Source organism: Meriones unguiculatus, chromosome 6 (genome assembly GCF_030254825.1).
Source record: "Meriones unguiculatus strain TT.TT164.6M chromosome 6, Bangor_MerUng_6.1, whole genome shotgun sequence".
Taxonomy (NCBI): Eukaryota; Metazoa; Chordata; class Mammalia; order Rodentia; family Muridae; genus Meriones; species Meriones unguiculatus.
In genome coordinates this window covers 60,652,580-60,674,338 of record NC_083354.1, presented here as the reverse complement: position 1 = coordinate 60,674,338, position 21,759 = coordinate 60,652,580, and the positions used below count along the sequence as shown (strand labels likewise).

General features: G+C 41.1%; 1 long non-coding RNA gene across 1 annotated transcript in view; it reads right to left on the bottom strand.

Annotated features, from left to right (window-relative positions):
* The window catches only part of LOC132654511 (uncharacterized), a 55,998-nt gene that overhangs the window by 25,560 nt on the left and 8,679 nt on the right, over positions 1 to 21,759 (bottom strand). The window contains exons 3-5 of the long non-coding RNA XR_009592146.1: positions 19,064 to 19,115; positions 18,260 to 18,340; positions 13,226 to 13,395 (exon numbers count right to left, since the gene is read on the bottom strand). This is a non-coding gene — a long non-coding RNA (uncharacterized LOC132654511). The remainder of the gene's footprint in view (positions 1 to 13,225; positions 13,396 to 18,259; positions 18,341 to 19,063; positions 19,116 to 21,759) is intronic.

The window sequence follows — 21,759 nt, the reverse complement described above, 5'->3', positions numbered from 1 at the left end:
CTCCAGCACATGGTGGAATTTCAGCAAGTCTTAGCTCCTTGCCCATTTCCCCTTATCTGTAGTCTGTTTACAGAGGAGTTAAACACTGTCCTCTTAGCCGTGATCTCCTGAAAGACCACTACTTAACATTATTGGATGTCCTTGCTCCTGAAAATGCAGAGTATGCAGCAAGGGAAGCATCTATTAAAGAATAGGCAACTCCTCATGCTCTAGAATTGCTGTGAAAGCCCAACATTGATGCGAATAAGTACTACTATTTTACATAGAGAGAGGTGGGAGAATCACCAGGCCTGATGGTAGATGTCTTTAAATCCAAGCACTCTGTAGGCAGAGGCAGGCAGCTCTCTGTGAGTTCAAGACCAGCCTCAGCTACTCAGATAAGATCCTACCTCAACAAACAGCAAAAGGAGTTGGGAGAGGCATTGTGTAAAGGAGCTGGTTGATCATGAAACTCATCAGCCCCTCTTCCCAGACCTGCCTGCATACGCTCTAGCCATGATGGACACTTCCCACCCCACCCCCAAGCTTTTCACTAAAGGCTTCATGTGATTAATTTTAGCCACTACAATAGAGTCATAAAAAATAATTAAGAACAAAATCAAGAGGAGTCTCATTGAGTGGAGCTAGAACAAACTGCACTCTCCTTCGGCTGCATAAATCAGGTTGCTCCCCAACTTCAAGAAAAGCTGAGACATTTGCGTACACAAGAGAGGATTGTGGTGAACAGCAGACAGGGAAAGAACACGGTAAGTAAAACTAAAAAAGGATTATCAGGTTTTTAACTGAAATAACAGACTGTAACCTAAAGCACAGAATGAACGCTGTGGAGGAGGAAGGACTCTTCCTCCCCTCTCTAGGTCTATAAACTAGAGAAAAGGGGATGGGGTGGGAGAATTCTCAGAAATAAAGAAGCAAAACTGAAGTTTTGGATGACAGAGCACAAAGTATGTGACGCTAAAGCCTCACCCTGACGCAGTCCCAGCCCACTCCATACTGATCAAGGACAAGGAGGAAACAGAAATTTTGCCATCAGAGCGCACTGACAGGAAGAGTAGAAAACTCTGTACACCTCTGTCTCCAAATTCCAAAGCACCCCTTAGGAAATGACAGGAAAAAAGGAAACTCCAAATTACCCCTCCTCCTACTAAGAGCAGAAGATGGAGAATCTCAGAACCATGAATGGCAAACCTTGTGAACAGGCCTCTGGCACTGGCTGGAAATGAACTCAGTAGAGCTGAATGCTTAAGCTCAGCCCACAAACTCTGGTGGCAGAAGATGCCTACCTTTGAAGGCGGGGAAACTTCTAAGGGAGAGCGGCCCCCTGCTGACATCTGAACAGAAACTCTACTCTGCAGGAACCTGTTTGAACTCTCCTGAGTCACTGCTTACCTGTCTGGTGAAAGGAGTTTGAACTGGATTCACAGGTGGGCAGTTCTCGCATCAGCAGAGTTAAATTCTTTTTTCATTAAAATTTTATTTTTTTATATTAATTACAGTTTATTTACTTTGTATCCCAGCTCTGGACCTCTCCCTCATTTCCCCCCCCCCATCCTACCCTTCCTTCATCATCTCCTCCCATGCTCCTCTCCAAGTCCACTGATAGGGGAGGTCCTTCTCCCCTTCCACCTGACTCTAGCTTATCAGGTCTCACCAGGACTGGCTGCAATATCCTCCTCTGTGGCCTGGCAAGGCTGCTCCCCGCCCCCCCCCCCGGGGGGGGGGTGTCAACGAGCCAGTCATGTCAGAGACAGTGCCTGTTCACCTTACTAGGAAACCCACTTGGATACTGAGCTGCCATGGGCTACATCAGAGCCAGGGTTCTGGGTTATCTCCATGAATGGTCCTTAGTTGGAGTATCAGTCTCAGAAAAGACACTTGTGCCCAGATATTTTGGTTCTGCTGCTCTCCTTGTGGATCTCCTGGCCTCTCCAGGTCTTACTATCTTCCCCTTCTTTTATAAGATTCCCTGCACTCTGCCCAAAATTTGGTTATGACTCTCAGCATTTACTTTTATACACTGATGCATAGTCTTAAATTCTTAAGACAACACAGTGACTGATGAATGAAGGAGAAGAGTAGTGATTGGTGCTATAATGTTTCTTTAACTTTTGTTTCACTGTCTCTTATTTTTACTTTTCGAATCTTACTCTTGCATACTTATTGTTGATTTCTTTTTAAATGTTTAATTAATTAATTAATTAATTTTGTTAGTGGGATAGAGAGATGGCTCTGGAAAGAGGTTATGAGCACTTACCCCTCTTGCAGAGAACCAGGATTCAGTTCCTGCCACCCACATAGAAAAAAAGCTCCTGACATCTGTAACTCCAGTTCTAGGGGATACAGCGCCCTCTTCTGGCTTCTGTAGGCTCTTCATTTATGTGGTGTATTTACATACATGCAGGCAAAGTAAAATAAAAATAAATCTAGAAACAATCTAGATGTCCCTCAACAGAGGAATGGATACAGAAAATGTGGTGCATTTACACAATGGAATACTACTGAGCAATTAAAAACAAGGAAATCATGAAATTTGCAGGCAAATGGTGGAAACTAGAAAAGATCATCCTGAGTGAGGTAACCCAGAAACAGAAAGACAGGCACGATATACACTCACTTATAAGCAGATATTAGCTGTATAATGTAAGATAGCTATACTAAAATCTACAGACCTAAAGAAACTAAACACTAAGGAGGACCCTAGGGAAGATGCTTAAATCTCATTCAGAAGGGCAAACACGATAGCCATCAAAAGTAGGAGAAGAAAAGGAACAGGGCAGGAGTGTTCCACAGAGGATCCCTGAAAGACTCTGGCCAACCAGGTATCGAAGAAGATACTGAGACTCATTGCCAAACTTTGGGCAGAGTGCAGGAATCCTTATGAAAGAAGAGGGAGACAGGAAGACCTGGAGGGGATAGGAACTTCACAAGTAGAACAACAGAGCCAAAATACCTGGGCCTATGGGGGCTTGCAGAGAGCAATACTGCAACCAAAGACTCTGCATGGAGAGGACCTAGACCCCCTGTTCAAAGGAAGCCCATAGACTGCTCAGTTTCCAAATGGGTTCACTAGTAAGGTGAACAGGGGCTGTCTCTGACATGAACTCAGGAGCTGGCTCTTTGATCACCTCCCCCTGGAGGGTGCAGCCTTTCCAGGTCACAGAGGAAGACAATGCAGCCAGTACTGATGAGATCTGATAGGCTAAGTCAGAGGGAAGGGGAGGAGGCCCTCCCCTATCAGGGGACTAGGGAAAGGGAATAAGGGGAGAAGAGGGAAGGTGGGTTGGCCTGGGAGGAGATGAGGTAGGAGGCTATGCAGAGGGGATACAAAGGGAATAAACTGTAATAAATTAATTAACTAAATTAGATAAAAAAAATAAATTTTTAAAACCAATTTTAAGTTAGCCTGAGAAGTATTTGGTTCCATTATGACATTTTCATGTGTATGTATCATTATGCTTCTTTCTAATTTCCCCCATCCTGCAATGTCTGCCTCCATTGTCTCCAATGTTTCTGTAGGCTCACATCTTTTTCTCAGTCTTCCCTTCCCTTTATTCTCTTTTTTTAAATGTGCATTAGTGTTTTGCTGCACATATGTATGTACATTACATGCATGCCTAGTGCCTTTGGAGGTCTGGAGAGGGAGTCAGATACCCTAAAGCAGAAGTTACAGGTGGTCTTTAGCAGCCCTGTGGTACAGAGAGTTAATTCAAGGCCTTTGCAAGAGCAGCAAGCACTCTAAACTGTTCCTTCCGAGACATCTCTCTAGGCTTTCCCACTTAACTTCTCAGGGCACAAATATCTTCTCTTTAAGATCTCTTCCTCACCTCTCAGAGTGCACCTCCCTTTTTAAGTTTCATGCTCCCTCATATGAGAGAAAACATCATCATTTGTTTTCCTGAGCCCGGCCCATTTGCTTAATCATCTAGTGGTTTCTAATTTCCATCCATTTTCTTGTACACGTCACGATTTAATGTTCGTGTAGATGCATAAAATTCTATTACGTGTATGCGTCACGTTTTCTTTACATAGATATGTGTTGATGAACGTCTAGGCAGATTCTACGTCCTGGCTGTTGTGGAGAGTACAGCAGTAAACAGGTGTCCGAGTGCTCACAGTCGGTTAACGCAGAGCCCTTCAGTTATGTTCGTAGGATCGTGAGAGCTAGATCGGTTTTTGCAGGTTCTTGTGTCCTGGAACAAGGAATTGGACAGAGACACATGGATACTACAGAAACAAATAGCTTATAAAGAGAGAGAAGTACTTTCCAGAGTGGAGTGGGCCAGAGCCGAGGACAGGGCAAAAGCTCAATGGCACCGGCACCTACTGAGTGCAGTGGATTTGTAGGTCACTTGGGTAGTGCATTTTTCATTGCACATGCTCTGTCTGTTAAATTGCAATATCTGTGGAAGGAGTTTCCTATCTCTCTTCCACTGCTTTCTATATGCTAATATTGATCTTGTTCTCTGCCTTTTTCTCCTAGCACAACTGGATGATGTGATTTCATTGATGTTTGTTATTTACATTTCTTTTGGCTATTAAATCCCAGTGGCATGTAGCTGGCCATGCTTCTTTTCCATTTTGTAGGATGACTCTTTGGTGGTTGTTTCATTCGCTGCTCAGGACCTTCTTAATTTCATGTAATCCTTTCTGTTAATTTTTGAAATTATTTCCAGTATGCTTAGAGTCTGATTAAGAAAACCCCTGCCAATGCATACATTTTTAAAGTGTTTCTCTTTAGCAGTCCTAAAGTCTCAGACCTATATTAAAACTGTTGAACTGATTTTTATGATGGGCAAGGGTATGGATCTAGTTTTATTCTTCTGAATTTGGGGATCCAGTTTTCCCAGCAGAAAAGAGACTGCCTCTTTTCCAGTGTTGTTTTTGAAACCTTGTCAAAAGTTATGTTGCTGGCTTTATTTCCTGGTATTACTTTCTATTTCATTTTTTATTATGACTTCATAATATAATTTGAAATCTAGCATTGTGATAACCTCAGCATTGCTCATTCTGCAATTGATTGCTTTGGCTGTCCAAGGTCTTTTGTACTTCCATATAAAAATGTCTTTCTGAATCTATCAGTATGAATCTATGCCAAGAAAAATTATATCAAATACAACAAAATTTGTGAAGAAATTTTCATGTATAATGGCCTCAAAATGAATAAATTTAAAAATAAATTTATAACTTAGGAAGATATGATTTATAATCATATGAAATATGTTACATATGTTTCATAATTAAAGATGGTATAATTTTCAAATAAACTTAACAATGAAAAATATAGTCAAAGCTTGTGTGTTAAAAATTATAAAAAGCTCCTGAGAGAGCTTGAAAATCCAAATAAACAGTGACAGTCTATGTTTATGGACTGGAAGAGCCTTACTATTGTTATCAGTTCTCTTTCAACTGAGGTGCAGACTCAAACCCAGTGCAATCTTCATCAATGTGACAGCGGCTTTCCTTCTGTTTGAAAAAACTATGAGCAAATCCTGACATTGATATGGATGTACAAAACATTTTGCACAGTCAAAACAAAAATAAAGTTATAGAATTGTGAAGGAAATGGAGCTGTAGAACATTCACTTCCTACGTTTAAAATGTACTATAAAGACACAGTTATCCAGGCAGTCATATGATCACAAAAAGACATAAATCAGTGGAACAGAACTAGGAGTCTAGACAAAACTCAATACAAAAATAAACTTGTTTATTTATCTATTTATTTTTAAAATTAGTACTAAGGTATTAAATATCATTTTCAAGCAAACTATATTTCAGTATATTCTTCTTTTTTCTGTCCCTTATATCCCTACTTCTCTTGATCCACCCTTGTCCCCCCTTCTTATCTGTTTTCCACTTTTGTGTCCTAGGTGTCTTTGCCTACCCCATTCTTCCTTAGAACCTATTTTGCAAGGTCACCCCAGCCCAAAAGACAACAACCTCATGTTCTCTTTTACCTGTAGATCCTAGCATGTAATGTATATGGAACATGTGTGTATGTATAAATGTGGGTAATAACTACTTTTTTAAAATACCCATTTCTTTTATTATTGTTGTTTTATTTACAATTTATTCACTTTGTGTCCTGGTTGTAGCCCCCTCCCTCATCTCTTCCTGGTCCCACTCTCCCTCCCTCTTCCTGCCCTAACCCTCTTCTCTAGTCTACTGATAGGGGAAGTCCTCTTTCCCTACCATCTGAACCTAGCCTATCAGGTCCCATCAGGACTGCCTGGATCCTCCTCCTCTGTGTGCTGGCTAAGTTGCCACACCAGGAAGAAGTGATCAAGGAGCAGGCAACTGAGTTCATGTCAAAGACTGTCTCTTTTCCCCTTACTAGGACACCCACATGGAGACTGAGCTGTCTATGGGCAACATCTGAGCAAGTGGTCTAGATCCTCTCTAAGCATGGTCTTTGGTTGATGCATCAGTCTATGCAGTATCCCATGGGCCCAGCTTTTTTCGGCTTTCTTGGTCTCTTTGTGGGGCTCCTGTCCCCTCTAGGTCCTTCTATATTCCCCTTTTTCCATTAGACTCCCTGTGCTCTATCCAAAGTTTGGCTGTGAATAAAGATGTCAGTTGTTCTTTGAGAGAAAGGATGGTTTATTGAAAAAAAAAAAAAAAAACCCTGCTGCTTAAATAATTAGATAGCCACATGGCAAAGATGAACTTGGACTATTATCACTATATACCATATATAAAAACTAGATCAAAATAGATCACACACATATATGTAATAGCTAAAAAATTTTAGCTTTGAAAAGAGGAAATCTTTTAATTAGGCAAAGCTCTATTGACTTTTGCTGGTTTGAATCAGAAATGTCCCACTTAGGATCAGGCATTTGCATACTTGGTCCTCAGGTGAGGAGGCTGTTTGGATAGGTTGTGGGGAGGTGTGGCCTTTCTGGAGGAAGTACATCACTGGGGGTGGGCTGTGAGAATTTTATTTTTTTAAAGCATCACTCCACTTCCTGCTCACTCTCTTTCAAGTCTGAGTTGAAAGTTGTGATCTGTCAGCTTCCTGCTCTGGGCCTGCTCGTGCCTGCTGCTTTTTGCCATGCTTCCTTGCCACAGTGAATTCTTCTTTGTCTGAAACTGTAAGCCCAAACACATTCTGCCTTTTATAAGTTGCCTTAGTCATTGTCTTTTATCACAGCAACAGAAAAATAACTAAGGTGTGGGTGTAACACAAAAAATTATGACCTATCAGAGAAAAGTGAAGACTAATTGAACCTCACCAAAATTTAATCTTATTTTACACTTGAAAAAAAAAAGCCATCATCTCCATCTCTTTCATCTTTCCAACCATGGCCTTCACTTTTGTCTTTTTTTTTTTTTTTTTTCCAATCTGGGGATTTCCTTGAATTCTGAATACTGGTTTCAGTTTTTAATAGAGCTCTGTTTGTTGCTGCTTCTGTGAGGAATGTGTGGCCAAGGGCATATTAGTGACTTAACTTTTCAGTGTGCTAATATTACCATCTTTAAAACAGATAAATTGATAGCCCCTAGTGTACAGTGCGTTGTGAGAAACAATTCACTGTGTATATTAGCTCCTATTGTTTATAAGTAGTCTTATAATGTTATAGTAAGTGGTAATAAAGTATTTTTATTATAATGAAGCATTTTCTGAATCTCCAAGTTTATCTCTGCATAAAGCATTGTCATTTGCATATATTGGGCTAAGTATGCATCATTTCTGTGATTTCTAAAACTATTCCTTTTTTTTATTAGTGCCTTAAACATTTCTTTATTTTATTTATTCTTCTCTTACACAATACATCCCAAACACAGACTCTCCTCTGCTCCTCCCTTCTACTTCCCCTCTCTTGCAGAGCCGCTGTTCCTCAGTTTCCCTTCAGAAAAGAGCAGGCCTCTCAGTGACATCATCCAAACTGGGCATAACAAGATGCAAAAAGACTGGGCACAAACCCTCTCATCCAGAGTGATGCAATCAAGTAGCATGTGGTACTTACATGCCTTAAACTTTTCATGTTTGGGAACCTGTTTGACATCTCACTGGGCAGAGGGCCATGTAGATTCTCATTGTGTCTCCTGTTAAAATTTGTGGGGATCACTTTCACCTCTCTTGGCATCAGAAAAGGAGGGATAAACAGTTCACATTTCCTATTTAGCTTTGTTTATTAGAATGTAGTTCTGTATTAGTCACTTTCCTCAGTGCTATAACTAAAGCATCTTAAGGAAGAAAGGAGGGGTTTGCTCTGGCTTACAGTTTGATAGGAAGTCCATGGCTGCAGGGAAGGCATGGCAGGAGGAACAGGGTTGTCAAGTTGCATTGTGTTTACAGTCAGGGAAAAAAGGGGCTTTTTCCTTTTTACATAGTCCAGGACCCCATCACAGGAAGTGGTGATGCCCACATTTAGGGTGAGTCGTCCCAACTCAGTCTTCTAGTGTAGAAAATTCCTCTCACTCATGGCAGGAGGCTAATCTAATTAAGATAATCTCTCACAAGCATGCCCATTGATTTGTCTCCACTGATTCTATAGCCTGTCAAGTTAATATTGACAATCAGTATTAACCAGGTCTATTTACCTGGGAGGGGAGATGGGAGAGCCACATCCACATGTGGTCCTGTTGTGCATTCTACTCTGGTATGCTTGATGACATTTTCCCCTACCTGTGGTATAATATCAAAGATATGTAAGGGAACTAACTACATGTCCTTCCAGCTCTGCCACTGATGTCAGCTGAGGCAATTCCCTCTTCCTTTGCTTTAGAACACTTGGGCTAAAAAGAGGAAAGACCTTCCGTTCCAAGTTCTGAGAACTTTTACTCCCCCAGATGGCTAAGAACCTTCAAGAGTTTTTTTCCTTGTAAAGGTCCCATGGGCAACCCTTAACTCAGTCCCTGCTGCTACAGCTTGGGGACATGTATTTGTCAAGATAGAGTTCTTGGTGCTGGTGGATGCTAAAGAGGATGAGGAGCCAGTCAGTAAGTAATGCTGTAAGGAATCCTTGGATGACCTTTTTTCTTTCTTTCTTTCTTTCTTTCTTTCTTTCTTTCTTTCTTTCTTTCTTTCTTTTCTTTCTTTCTTTCTTTCTCTTCCCTCCCTCCCTCCCTCCCTCCCTCCCTCCCTCCCTCCCTCCCTCCCTCCCTCCCTCCCTCCCTCTCTCTCTCTCTCTCTTTCTTTCTTTCTTTCTTTCTTTCTTTCTTTCTTTCTTTCTTTCTTCTGTTATGTAGGTGCTTATTGACCTGCACACTGCCCCTTCCCAGTGCTGACAGGGATATCTGCTGCACTTATAGCACTGGTTTTCTTAACAGTTAATTTAGTCCATGTAAGCTGGAGAAATATATCCAACCCTTGGTGTTTAGCAAATGGAACATGTTCCTACATAACTCATGGGAAAAGCTTTGTTCCCTTCCCCTCACGCTTCCCTTCCTAGAATTGCCAGGTAGATGTCCTTTGTAGTCTACTCGGACAATTTCCCACTCACTTCCTAAATGACTTTTCCAAGACTCCATCAACTAGGAGACAGAGACTTCCCCCAACCAATTCCACTCAATGCAAATTTCATAAAATTCCCACCCCTTTATGACACTCTCCATTACATCGATATAGATTTTTTTTTCTATTTTTAGATACTAGAAAATTGAAAGAGTAAAAAGATGAATGTTTGGGCTGTAATTTCCATGCTGAAACAGACCAAGGAAATTTTTGTATAGGCAACTGATCGCTTAAATTGGATTCTTGGAGCTGCCTTTTGCCCCCTCCTTACACATTCAGACAGTCTCACCCCTCCTGCCATCTCAGCAAACCTTAGGTTCACCATACTTGCTCCTGGTTTGTGCCAGGCAGCCCTTGAGCAGTGGCGAAGCACCATCCACACAGCACACTCCTCCCGTGAAAGCCCCAGACTCTAGCCTCTACTGTCCAGATTCCCCTACGTATCTTTTTTTATGCTGCAGAATCTCTCTTTTGTTGGACTTTTTGTGGTGTCACAGAGCATTTATAGTCCAGTGGTATTTGAAATATTCCAATAAAAAATTTCAATTGGCTCTCAGTTTAGTGGGACATTTGAGCTCTAAGCATTATGAAATAGGTAAGAAACTTGCTTTTTTTTGTCCACCTAGCAGCTATTTCTTCTCTTTTCCTTAATAAGAAAACTCTAACTTTATTAAGGATGTACTAGTACTCCAAAGAAAAACTAGCATTTTACATTATCCTTTGAGTCGGCCACTGTAGATGTAAACCTCCTCTGGATTTTAAAAATGTTTATGTTTGTACAACTTAAACAACCACTTTGGAAATCAGTCTGGTGCTTTCTCAGAAAATTAGGAATAGTGCTATCTCAAGACCCAGCTATACTACTCCTGGGCATATATCCAAAAGATGTTCAACCATACAACAAGAACAATTCAAACATTTGCACAGAACATTTGCAAACAACCCAGATGTCCCTCAACTGAAAACTGGATATAGAAATTGTGGTTTATTTATACAATGGAATACTACTCAGCAATTAAAAACAAAGAAATCAACCCTGGCGATCAGTGGAATGACAGATGTCGCAGCCAGATCGAAAAAAAAAAAACAAAAAACAAAAACAAAAACAAAAAAAAACAAAAACAAAACAAACAAACAAAAAAAATCATGAATTTGCAGGCAAATGGATAGAACTAGAAAAGATCATCCTGAGTGAGGTATCCCAGAAGCAGAAAGACACAAATGGTATATTCTCACTTATAAGTGTATATTAGCCATAAAATATAGGATAAACATACTAAAATCTACAGACCTAATAACAAGGAGGACCCTAAATAAGATGTTTAGTTCTCATTCAGAAGGGCAATCAGGCTAGAGAGCAGAAGCAGTAGAAGAGAGGGAACCACAGATGTCCTCTGAATGATTCCACCCAGCAGGGGATCAAAGTAGATGCCAAGGTTCAGGGCCAAACTTTGGGCAGAGCACAGAGAGTATTATGGAAGAAGAAGGAGAGAGAAAGACCCAGAGGGGATAAGAGCTCCACAAGGAGACTAACAGAGCCAAAAAAAATCTGGGCCCAGGTGCACCTGCAGAGACTGATGCATCAACCAAGGATCATGCATGAAGAAGATCTAAGCCCCCTGCTCAGATATACTCTATCGGAAGCTCAGTTTCCATGTGGATTCTGTAGTAAGGGAGCAGGGGCAGTCTCTGATGTGAACTTGGTTGCCTGCTCTTTGATCACCTCCCCCTGATGGGGTGGTCTTACTAGGCCACAGAGAAAGAGGATCCAGGTAGACCTGATGGGACCTATTAGGCTAGGTTCAGATGGTAGGGGAAGAGGACTTCCCCTATTGGTAGATTAGGGGAAGGAAGTAGAGGAGAGAGGGAGAAAGGGTGGGACCAGGTGGAGATGAGGGAGAGGGCTACAACTGGTATACAAAGTGAAAAAAATTGTAAAATAATAATAATAATAAATCTTGTGTTTTCCTGTACAGATGCAACAATATTTTGCTATAGGATCTTCCTCATTATTGGAGCTGGTATGGATAGAAACGAAGCACCTACCTTACACATGTTAGGGAAGGCCAAGATAACTTTAAAGGTCTTAGTGGTATGTTGAGGGTGTGTGTGTGTGTGCTGGGTTTGGGCCTCAGGGTTTACATATTACCCAAGTGCTTTGTCCAAATGAGCTGTACTCTAACCCTGATGTCTGAACCAACAATTCCATATGATCGGTTGACTATTTTTAGTCTTATTGTTTGGGGACACACTCTCCCATCTCATTTAAACTTCTTTTAATTGAGTTTTCTGTTGTATTATGCCATGTTGAATACTAAGTGAAACTGCTAACTTGTTAATGCCTAGAGTGTCCAAATGTGAATAAACTCACCATGGCTTAATAGACCAGAGTATTTATTGCCTTGTATATCAAGGCCGTTGGGAGGCCAGAACTGAACTGTGTTCTTCAGTGGTCCACTATCTCTCTATGGGTAGTTCTGACTTTACCCTTGTTTTCATGTTGCCTTATCTTCAGTGTGGCTGCACTGGTTCTTCATGTAACCTCCACACCTAGTCACATTCACTTGAAAAAGAATTCCCTCTTCTTCTGTTTTTAATATCTCACTGAAGGCTCCTCACAGAATCAGTGGCCAGCATATGATTGTTCCTGAAGCAAAAGTCAATGGCTATATGGGGAAATTGGACACGACTGGGTTTCCTTAGCAAGGACACAGGTGAATGTCCATTGAATGGGCAGCCACGAAGATCTGCTATTCAGGTGCTGGTGTAAGGTTGCAAACCCAGGGCATTTAGGTTGTATTTTAACATTGTAGAGGAAAACCATTCTCTGATTCTTGAGGAAAATTCCCTGTGCCAAATGCAGCAGGCACACTAGACACCAGCTCACTAATGATTCTATCTATGAAGCTGGTATAAGGTTGCACACCTCAGACATTTAGAATTGCCTTTTGACATTCTAGACTGAAACCAATCTCTGATTTTAGGGTACAGTGCACTTCACTGAACCCAGCAGACATGAAGCTATATAGCATCTCACTGGTGATTCTGTCTATAATTTTATACAGTAAGCATATATGCTTTATGGCAAAACAGGTTTCTGTGATGGTATTTACCCAGATCAGAGGATGAGGAACTCAACATGCCTCAAGTAGCCCTCCACCTCCCATATAGTGAAATAAAGAGCAGAAAACATTACATCAGAAGGCAAATTACCAACTGAGGTACCGCTGAGAACCAGTTGAGTGTCATTACTAGCCATCATCCTATGTGACACGTGGTATCCACAACTCCTTCTTACAGTTTCCTACGGCAACAATGGGGTGATAAGAAATGTATTGCCATAGCCTCCCCACACAGATATACACTGAATGAGTGAGTAAAACTAAAATCAAAAGGGAAGAAACCCCTTGTGAACTGGTAAGCACTACAGAATTCAATCTATTTATTGAAAACCTGTCTTGGCAAACATTTGATTAAGTAACTCTTTTGTTCTAGTAGCCAGTAGTCACCATTAGGAAACACTCATTTTCTTTGCCCTATGAGCTACAAGTTAGAAGACAGACACATGAATAAGCAGTTGGTATATTACAAGACAGAAAGAGAAGCCATAGAGTGTGAAACTAAAATTGTATGATACATCTAAGAAAACTTCAAAAAGAAATTGATGCAAAGGGTATTTTAGTTATGCTAATAATAGCTATGGCAAGAGCAGCAATAATAATAATAAAAAACCAAGATTGTAACATAACATTTGTTTTTAGTTACCTAAGAGTTGATTGAAGATATTCCTGGTTTGTGGGAACTGGTGTGCCCAACAAGGTTATGAGGAGATGGAAAAGTTTTGCTCCATGTGTAGAGACACAGTCCAGTTGTGTCCATACATCTTCAATATGCTGTGTTTTCTGGGTTCGTTGTGAGTGTTGAACTCTGGGCAGCTGATGGGAGGAGAGAGCAATTAAGCATAAATACATCAAGGTTTTATTCATGGGAGGGGAGTCAAATTTGTATTTTATTAGCTAGTACCAGTCACATGGATCCATCTAAGTATAGAAGATTACAAATATAGTCCCTGCTTGGGTAACCTTAAACACACACACACACACACACACACACACACAGCTTCAACCTATAGAAGAGATGTATGGATCTGTGGTGGGCAGCAAGCCAGCTTTATTACCAGAGAGGACTTCCTTAAAGAGCTAGATTTAACATAGGAGTGTGAAGGATGAGCTAGTCAGCCAGAAACTGACATACGTTCCAGCTACAAGCAAAATATTTGCACGAACATTTCTAATAAGCTGTGTTTTGAAAGATGTGAAGTCATCTTTGCCAATTAAAAAACTTTCAGAAGTTTTATAACTAATAGCATCCAACAGAGCCATTCAGTATGATGCATCTGTGTGGGACAAAGATCTAGAAAGCAATTTCTAGGGGAAGAGTGATGACCTCAATGTTCTTGCAAATAAAGCTGTCTGGGTGTGGGATTGGATCATGAGTTTATCTGAGGTTTAGACAGAATCAGATGGATTCCAGGCCTGCCCTCTATTCTGGAGCTGCAACCTGGGCTAATGGAGCATGAACCGAGAGCAAGGAAACCCCAGCCAAGCTGCAGGGCAAAATTTTGTTATGAGTTACTCGGACAGCACATGGAGAGGGTCTGACCAGAGGGCCAATTAAACAACTGGTCTTTCTAAATCTTGGTTTCTTCATGAGCGTCAGTCCACACTACCTGTGAGTGCTCAGTCCCTTCCCACCCACATCATTGCATGGTTGTTGGGAAATAATGTGTCAGAAATGAGAAAGAGTCAGAACAGATAGATAATAGAGTTGAAGACAGTTGCAGGTGACTGTAATACACAAACTGGTGAATTCATGACTTCTGTTTCTAGTCAATAGCGTTTGATGAAGTTACGCTGGGACAGCCCTAGAGCTGGAAGCTGATGAAGGGGCATCAATGGCCAGGTGGCAAACTTTAGGATGCATTATACAGGCTGTGGCACACCACAGATGGCTCTTGGTCAGCCAAATGGCCCAATTAAAAATGTGAGAACTATAGTTCTATCAGTTCAGTGCACTGAGTGGCTCTCTACTCATTCTGTCCTTTCTAGCCCTACAGACACTGTAATAACCCAGACCCTCACAGCTTTCATGCAACAACAGCCTGAATAATCTCCTTGCCTCTAGCCTTGCCTGCTCAGTATGTGCTTAGAGGATTTCATCCAATAATTTCTTGGTTCATTCCTATTAAACCCTCCAATAAAGAAGCAGCACACAGGGTTTGTAATTTCAGTTCAGCTTTATGGACAGTTCGGAGTGAGATAGTGCATGGTTTCATTTCTTAAGGTGATTTCCTTTGTTTAAAAAGAGTCACACTGTGGAGATGTTAACAAGTATGGGGAACCCAGTGACTCTGAGGACATGACAACAGATTTCAGCTTGCCCCACCCTCAGCCCTTCCTGGACTGTCTGGACAGCTCTGAGGCAAACTGCAGTCCTCATTATTGATCTGACAATGAAGCTAAGGTCCTACTGCAAATGACATATAGAAAAGGCTGCAAACAGGAATGTTTATGGCCACAGTCAAGTACAGTTGGTCCAATGATAATGTTTGAAAAAAATATAGTCTTTGCTGAAAAGAAATTTAACCATTTGCATATATTTTCCCTAGAGGAAAAAAAAATCCTGGGTACCCAGCCTTAAGAGTGTGGTGGCCCTTAGCAATTGCTCTAATTACCTGTGAGCTAATTAGGGACCATTATGTATTCAGAAGTGAGAATTTTATTCTTTAAAATTTGCATTTCTAGCAAAAAGCTCATTTTCTATGCACCATAAGGTGGCTGTTCCCTGCTGGCTTCCTCTCTCTGTGTATAAGCTTGGCTCACTCTGTGACCAGTATAATAAAAAGTCCATTAAATGGAGCCCAGGGAAGCCAGGATGAGAGAACAGACTTCTATGGTAGATGGAAGGGTCTAGAAACCAGTAGCAGAAGCAAGTATTATAGGGACATACTTTGGACAGCTCCTTGTGGAAGCCATTTTTGAGTTTGATCAGACAAACTCACAGACTCCAGATGAAACCAAACACCAGGCTCTTCTCCCAAAGAAACAGCCCTTGCCCATCCCTGATATAAGCCAGGAGCTTTGGGTTGTTCAGATAGGGCCTAGTAAGGTATATGGAAATACTACCATAGGAAGTGTACACAGTCTGAAAATTCCCCCCTTTTCTGGTTTCCTTTTGGTGTCCCAGAGGCTTAAAGTTTCCCAGTTCTCAATCATGTCACTGCATCTCAAAGCTGTGGCTTTTTTCCACCTCACTGAGGGCCAAAGGGGGAAGAAGGAAGGGATGACCTCCTTCTACTGGCCAACTTTGAGCACAGAGAGTGGTCACAGGACTGTAACTCTTCAGGGAGCATCTGTCCGCAGATAGGCCTCACTGATCAGGATGCTCAGGAGCCAAGGGCCATTGCCAAGACCGGGGAGTTTTGAGTTGTGAATCAGAAAAGGTCAATATTTTAACTCCACTAAGGTTAGCACATTTGTAAAGAAAATTAGACTTGAGTGCTAAGTGGCTTGGATTCCTAGTTTTATTCCTCATTAACTGTTCAGTTAATCATTTCTGTATATTTGTGGCTTCTAAATGAACTTAGCTTGAAGTAGGAAAACAGCCATGTGGCATAGATACCACCACTGCCCTGTTCTTTCACCATGCAATTCATTAATTATAGTTTTATTTTACCATGAACTCAAGCTTTTCTTTCCAGTTCTCAAAAGAACCTGTCTGTGTATTTGACCAGCAGCAAATGACCTATAAAATCTTACATAAAATTGCTGAAAATGATTGTTTCCAAATAGACTACCATCAAAATAAAAGTCTAGTTTAGTCTAGAAATTTGCTTTGCAAAGCTCCCTCCCTTTCCTTCACAAATAATCCCATTGTAATTTCATTCTATGCTGAAAAACACTTTTACCAAAATCAACTCAGAGGGGGAGAGAATGAAAGAACCCCTGATGATTGTGACTTCTTGCTTGATCCAAATTTTTAAATATGAAGCAGCTTATTAATAAAAAATATATCAACTTAAATGCATGGCTGAGCTTTTTTTTTAAGCATTTTGTTGTATTTATTGGAATTTTTCAACTTTTCACTGAATCTTTGTGAGTTTACATCATGTACCCCACTCCTACCCATTCCCCCAACCTCTTACAACTGTCTTCCACCCCCATAACTTTTCCCTAACAGAAAACAAACAAAAACCAAACAAAAGAATAAATAAACAAAAGAAAGCATAGAAAATATCTCATTGTGCAAGCTGTAGTGTGTGATAGTGAGTCCCATAGTACACCTTTAAATGCATGTTTTTATTCCTTACCACAAAGTCAAAACTTCCTATTATTTGTCCTGCATTATTTTACTGACATCACCTAAGTGATTTCAGATCACCTATGAATTTCAAATTAGTCCTGTTCAAGCCCTGAGAGAGACTCCAGTTAAGAAAAGCTGACGCCATGCAATTCCAGGTAAATGTATAATACAATGGCAAGCTGATTTCTTTCCCCGAAGCTCGCCCAGGGAAAACGAAAAGCATGCAGAAAAGGTAGAGCAAGGGGGAAATTCATGCACTCTCAACCATTTGAAGCATATCTGAAACAGGAAAGGAGTAGTGATGGGAAAAGGAAGCCAGAGTGAATGGAAAAGTTAGTTCAACAAGAAAGGAGGACAAATGACAGACAGCAACAATAGAGACAGCACACAGTTTGGATGCCAATGTATGCCAGCCAAAGGCTACAACCGGCCAAAGAAACTTGGTTTCTTACAGGCATTGGAGAACACATACAATGGTAAAGAAAAAAAAAATGAATCTTAATAATAGAGTGCCAGAGGGCAAGGAAACTCTACAGTGGGGTCACTGGATCTTACCTAGGAGGAGAAGAGAATGAGTGAATAGAAAATGTAACTGGTTAAAAAAATAAAAATAAAAACAGTAATCACTTGCACTAGCTGAGATACTGCCCCAACTTTTAGTATCAGGTATGTTCATTTGTCCTGCTCAGGAGGCAGGTAGTACATGTGGTCCAGCATTAGCTAGGATGCAGAAGAAGATGGAATTCAGCTTGGCATGAAAAATAAAAATCTCATGACTAGAAAACATTGTTAGATTGACTTAATCCAGTGGCATGTTTTCTGCTTTTTTCCTTTTCTTTCTTTCTTTCTTTTTTTTTGGGGGGGGTATCTTTTTTTAATTTTTATTTTTTTACATTAATTACAGTTTATTCACTTTGTATCCCAGCTGTAGCCTCCTCTCTCATTCCTTCCCAATCCTACCCTCCCGCCCTCATCCCCTCCCATGCTCCTCTTCAAGTCCACTGATTGTGGAGGTCCTCCTCCCCTTCCATCTGACCCTAGCTTATCAGGTCTCATCAGGACTGGCTGCAATGTCCTCCTCTGTGGCCTAGCAAGGCTGCTCCCCCCTGGTGGGGAGGTTCAAAGAGCCAGTCACTGAGTTCATGTCAGAGACAGTGCCTGTTCCCCTTACTAGGGAACCCACTTGTATACTGAGCTGCCATGAGCTACATCTGAACAGGGGTTCTAGGTTATACCTCCATGAAAGTCTGGGCACAGGGTTCTTTTCTTTTCTTTTTCTTTTTTGGCTCATCTGCCAACTTTCTGGACCTCATATGCGAATATGGAAATATACAGAGGAAGAACAGATTAGCAACCATCTTAGAGGCTCATTGGTTCCAGTTGGGTCAATTCTGAGTTGATTCAATTTTGCTATTACATTAATGCTGGGATACTTACTATTCTGTTACTTCTTCGGGTACTTAGGCAGTTTATGCAGAAGGGACTTGAAGAGAGGCAAGGCTTGTTCCAGGGTAATGACTGTGGCAAGACATGAGGTGTGAGCCCTGTAGACAGCATGTCCAACAAAACACTTGAAACTGAACACATGGAACGAATCTCAAGGGACAATTTGAGTCATTCTTAGTTCACAGGCCATATTCGTAAAGTACACAGATAAAAGATGCTCACATAAAAATGTATTTTCTCTTTAAAGGATGTCTTTCTTCTATTCATGCAAAAAACAAACAAAAAAATTATTTGCAGAGGCTTTGCTCCTCCGCACTGTGGCTCTGCACCATTGGTTCAGTCTCATTTCAGAGATGCAGGAATTTATAATTGGTTTTACAGTTGTTACTAAGGTACCTTAATGACTTCTTACAAATTATTTGTTATAAGAATGGCATTACAGGAAACAAAACTAAAGAGGAAATTAACCCATTCTCTGACCACCACCACAAATCAAGCTGTTTATATTTAGCCCTGCTTTGTTCAAGATCTCACCCATGTGCATGCAAAATTTAATCATAAGACAGACATTTGACTGTTCTGTGTCTATTGTATAATTGCCATGGTTATATTTTCAGTGATTGTCGTGTCTATAACAGATTCATGAGAATGAATATTAATGGGGCAATAAAACTATTCCCTCTGTTTTACACCTAGGTATGAAATTAGTTTGGGGTTAATTTTTCCTTTCTTTCTGTTTTTTTTTTTTTTTCTTGTTTTGTTTTTTTTTTTTTCAGAGAGAGAAGTAGTGCTCACAGGTGAATAATGATTTTCTGTCTTCATGTCTCCAGGGTAACACCTTCCACTTCTGTGGGAATTAAAAAAAAAAAAAAAAAAACCTTGCTATTTTAATTGCACACATATTTTTTGATTCTATTATTTAGAAATTACACACCCTGTGTGTCCCAAAAGAACTGTATAGACTTGAAACAGAGAAAATGTAAAGCCTAATTAGAAAATTGTCTTTAAATAGGACCGAATCTGGGTCCTGGATAAGAAAGTGAATATAAGATGGTTTATGAGTAGATAATGTCCTGTTAGGCAATAAAACTCTTCCTTCCTGTGGAAGGCATCATTAATCAATCATTATGCTCTTCCATAAAAGCATAGGTACAGTTTAACATCTTTCTCGGCACATCAGCTACAAAGTGCATCGCTACAGAGAAACCGGAATGGCTGCAAAAGGCTTGTGTATTAAAGGCCTGGTCTTCAGCTTGGTGCTGTTGTTACATGAGAGCACTTTTAAAAGAAAACTAATAGAAGGTGGGGGCATGCCCTTGAAGAGAAGGCCAGCCTCTTCTTTCTCCTCTTTTTATTTCCTTTTTGTCCTTGGTGAAGGAGGCAGCTTTGTTCCATCATGTGTTCTTCTACTACCTTACCACAGGCCCAAAGCCAATGGGACAACCAACCATAGAAGGAAACTCTAGGAACATGAGCCAAAGTTAAACTCATTCTCTTTAGAAAATGATTATCTCAAGCATCTGTTATGCAAAAACAAAACAAAACAAAACAAAACAAAAAAACAGAGACTTGAGGGAGGCTCACAGTCTCTAGTGTTGTGGAAAGTGAATGAAGGTAGGAATGGACTTTAAAAAAATCTAAATAGGCTTTCACTATGTAGACCTGGCCGTAAACGCAAGGAATTCTGCCTGTCTCTGCTTCCCTAGAACTGAGATGTGTGTCACCATGCCCAGCTATGAAGAGCATTCTACCTTTGTCAGGGATTAGCCATGTGGCCAGAGACAGTACTTGTGAGGACATTAGAAGGGATATCTGCTAGGCTGACCTAGGTCTCCCATGCCATGTACTTGGTGGCCACTGAGTTCTAGAGAGCAGTGAGGTGACACACTTTTCAGAGGACCATAGCAAGTGTGCTGATGCAGTGCTCACTGGAGTTATAGTGGACACTTCATCCATTTGAGTCATGTGATAAAAAAAAAGAGGACCAGAAAAGACCCCCGTTGCTCTTCTTGTGGAGCTCCTGTACCCCCAGGTCTTTCATCTCTCCTTTCTTTCCTAAGATTCCCTGTACTCTGCCCAAAGTTTAGCTATGAGTCTCAATATCTGCTTCTATACCCCGCTGGGTAGTCTTTCAGAGGCCCTTTGTGGTATGCTTCTGTCCTGTTCCCTGTGTTCTCCCTCTTCCAGTGTCCAACTTGTTTGCCTTTCTGAATGAGGATTGATCATCTTACCAGGATCCTCCTTTTTGCTTAGGTGTACAAATTTTGGTATGTTTATCCTATAATATATGTCTAATATCCACTTATAAGTGAGTATAGGCCACATGTGTCTTTCTGCTTCTGGGATACCTCTGAGACTGACACTCCAACCAAGGACCATGCACGGAGATAACCTAGAACCCCTGAACAGATAACCTAGAACCATGGCAGCTCAGTGTCCAAGTGGGTTCCTTAGTAAGGGGAACAGGGGCTGTCTCTGACATGAACTCAGTGGCTGGCTCTTTGATCAGCTCTCCCTGTTTGGGGAGCAGCCTTACCAGGCCACAGAGGTAGACAATCCAGCCAGTCCTGATGAGACCTTGTAGGCTAGGGTCAGATGGAAGGGGAGGAGGACCTCCCCTATCAGTGGACTGGGGGAAGGGCAAGGGAGGAAATGAGGAATGGAGGGTAGGATTAGGAGGGAAGGAGGGGGCTACAGCTCAGATACAAAGTGGATGAATTGTAATTGATAAAAAATAAATTAATAAAAAAAGAACAGGATCCGAGCGAGGTTGTTTCCTGTTTTCTTCTTCTGGCTTTCAGAGGCCCTCTGTAGCAGGTTCCTAGGTTGTTTCCTGTTTTCTTTTTCTTCTGATGTCCATCCTCTTTGCCTTTCAGGATGGGGATTGAACATTTTAGTTAGGGTGCTCTCTTTTGCTTAGTTTGTTTAGATGTACAGATTTTAGTGGGTTTATTCTATGTTGTATGTTTATATGAGTGAGTATATACCGTGTGTGTCTTTTTGCTTCTGGGACAATTCACTCAGGATGATCCTTTCCAGGTCCCACCATTTACCTGCAAATTTCATGATTTCCTTATTTTTCATTGCTGAGTAATATTCCATTGTGTAGATGTACCACAGTTTCTGCATCCATTCTTCAGCTGAGGGGCATCTGGGCTGTTTCCAGCTTCTGGCTATTACAAATAAAGCTGCTACAAACATGGTTGAGCAAATGTCCTTTTTGTGTACTTGAGCCTCTTTTGGATATATACCTAGGAGTGGTATGGCTGGATCTTGAGGAAGCGCTATTCCTATTTGTCTGAGAAAGCGAACCTGCCACAGAGGGCCTCAGAAAGCCTCTGCCGTGCAGACTGTCAAAGCAGATACTGAGCCTGATGACCAACTGTCGGGCAGAGTGAATGGAATTTTATGTAAGGAGTGGGAAATAGTAAGAGCTGGAGAGGACAGGAACTCCACAAGGAGAGCAACAGAACAAGGAAATTTGAACACAG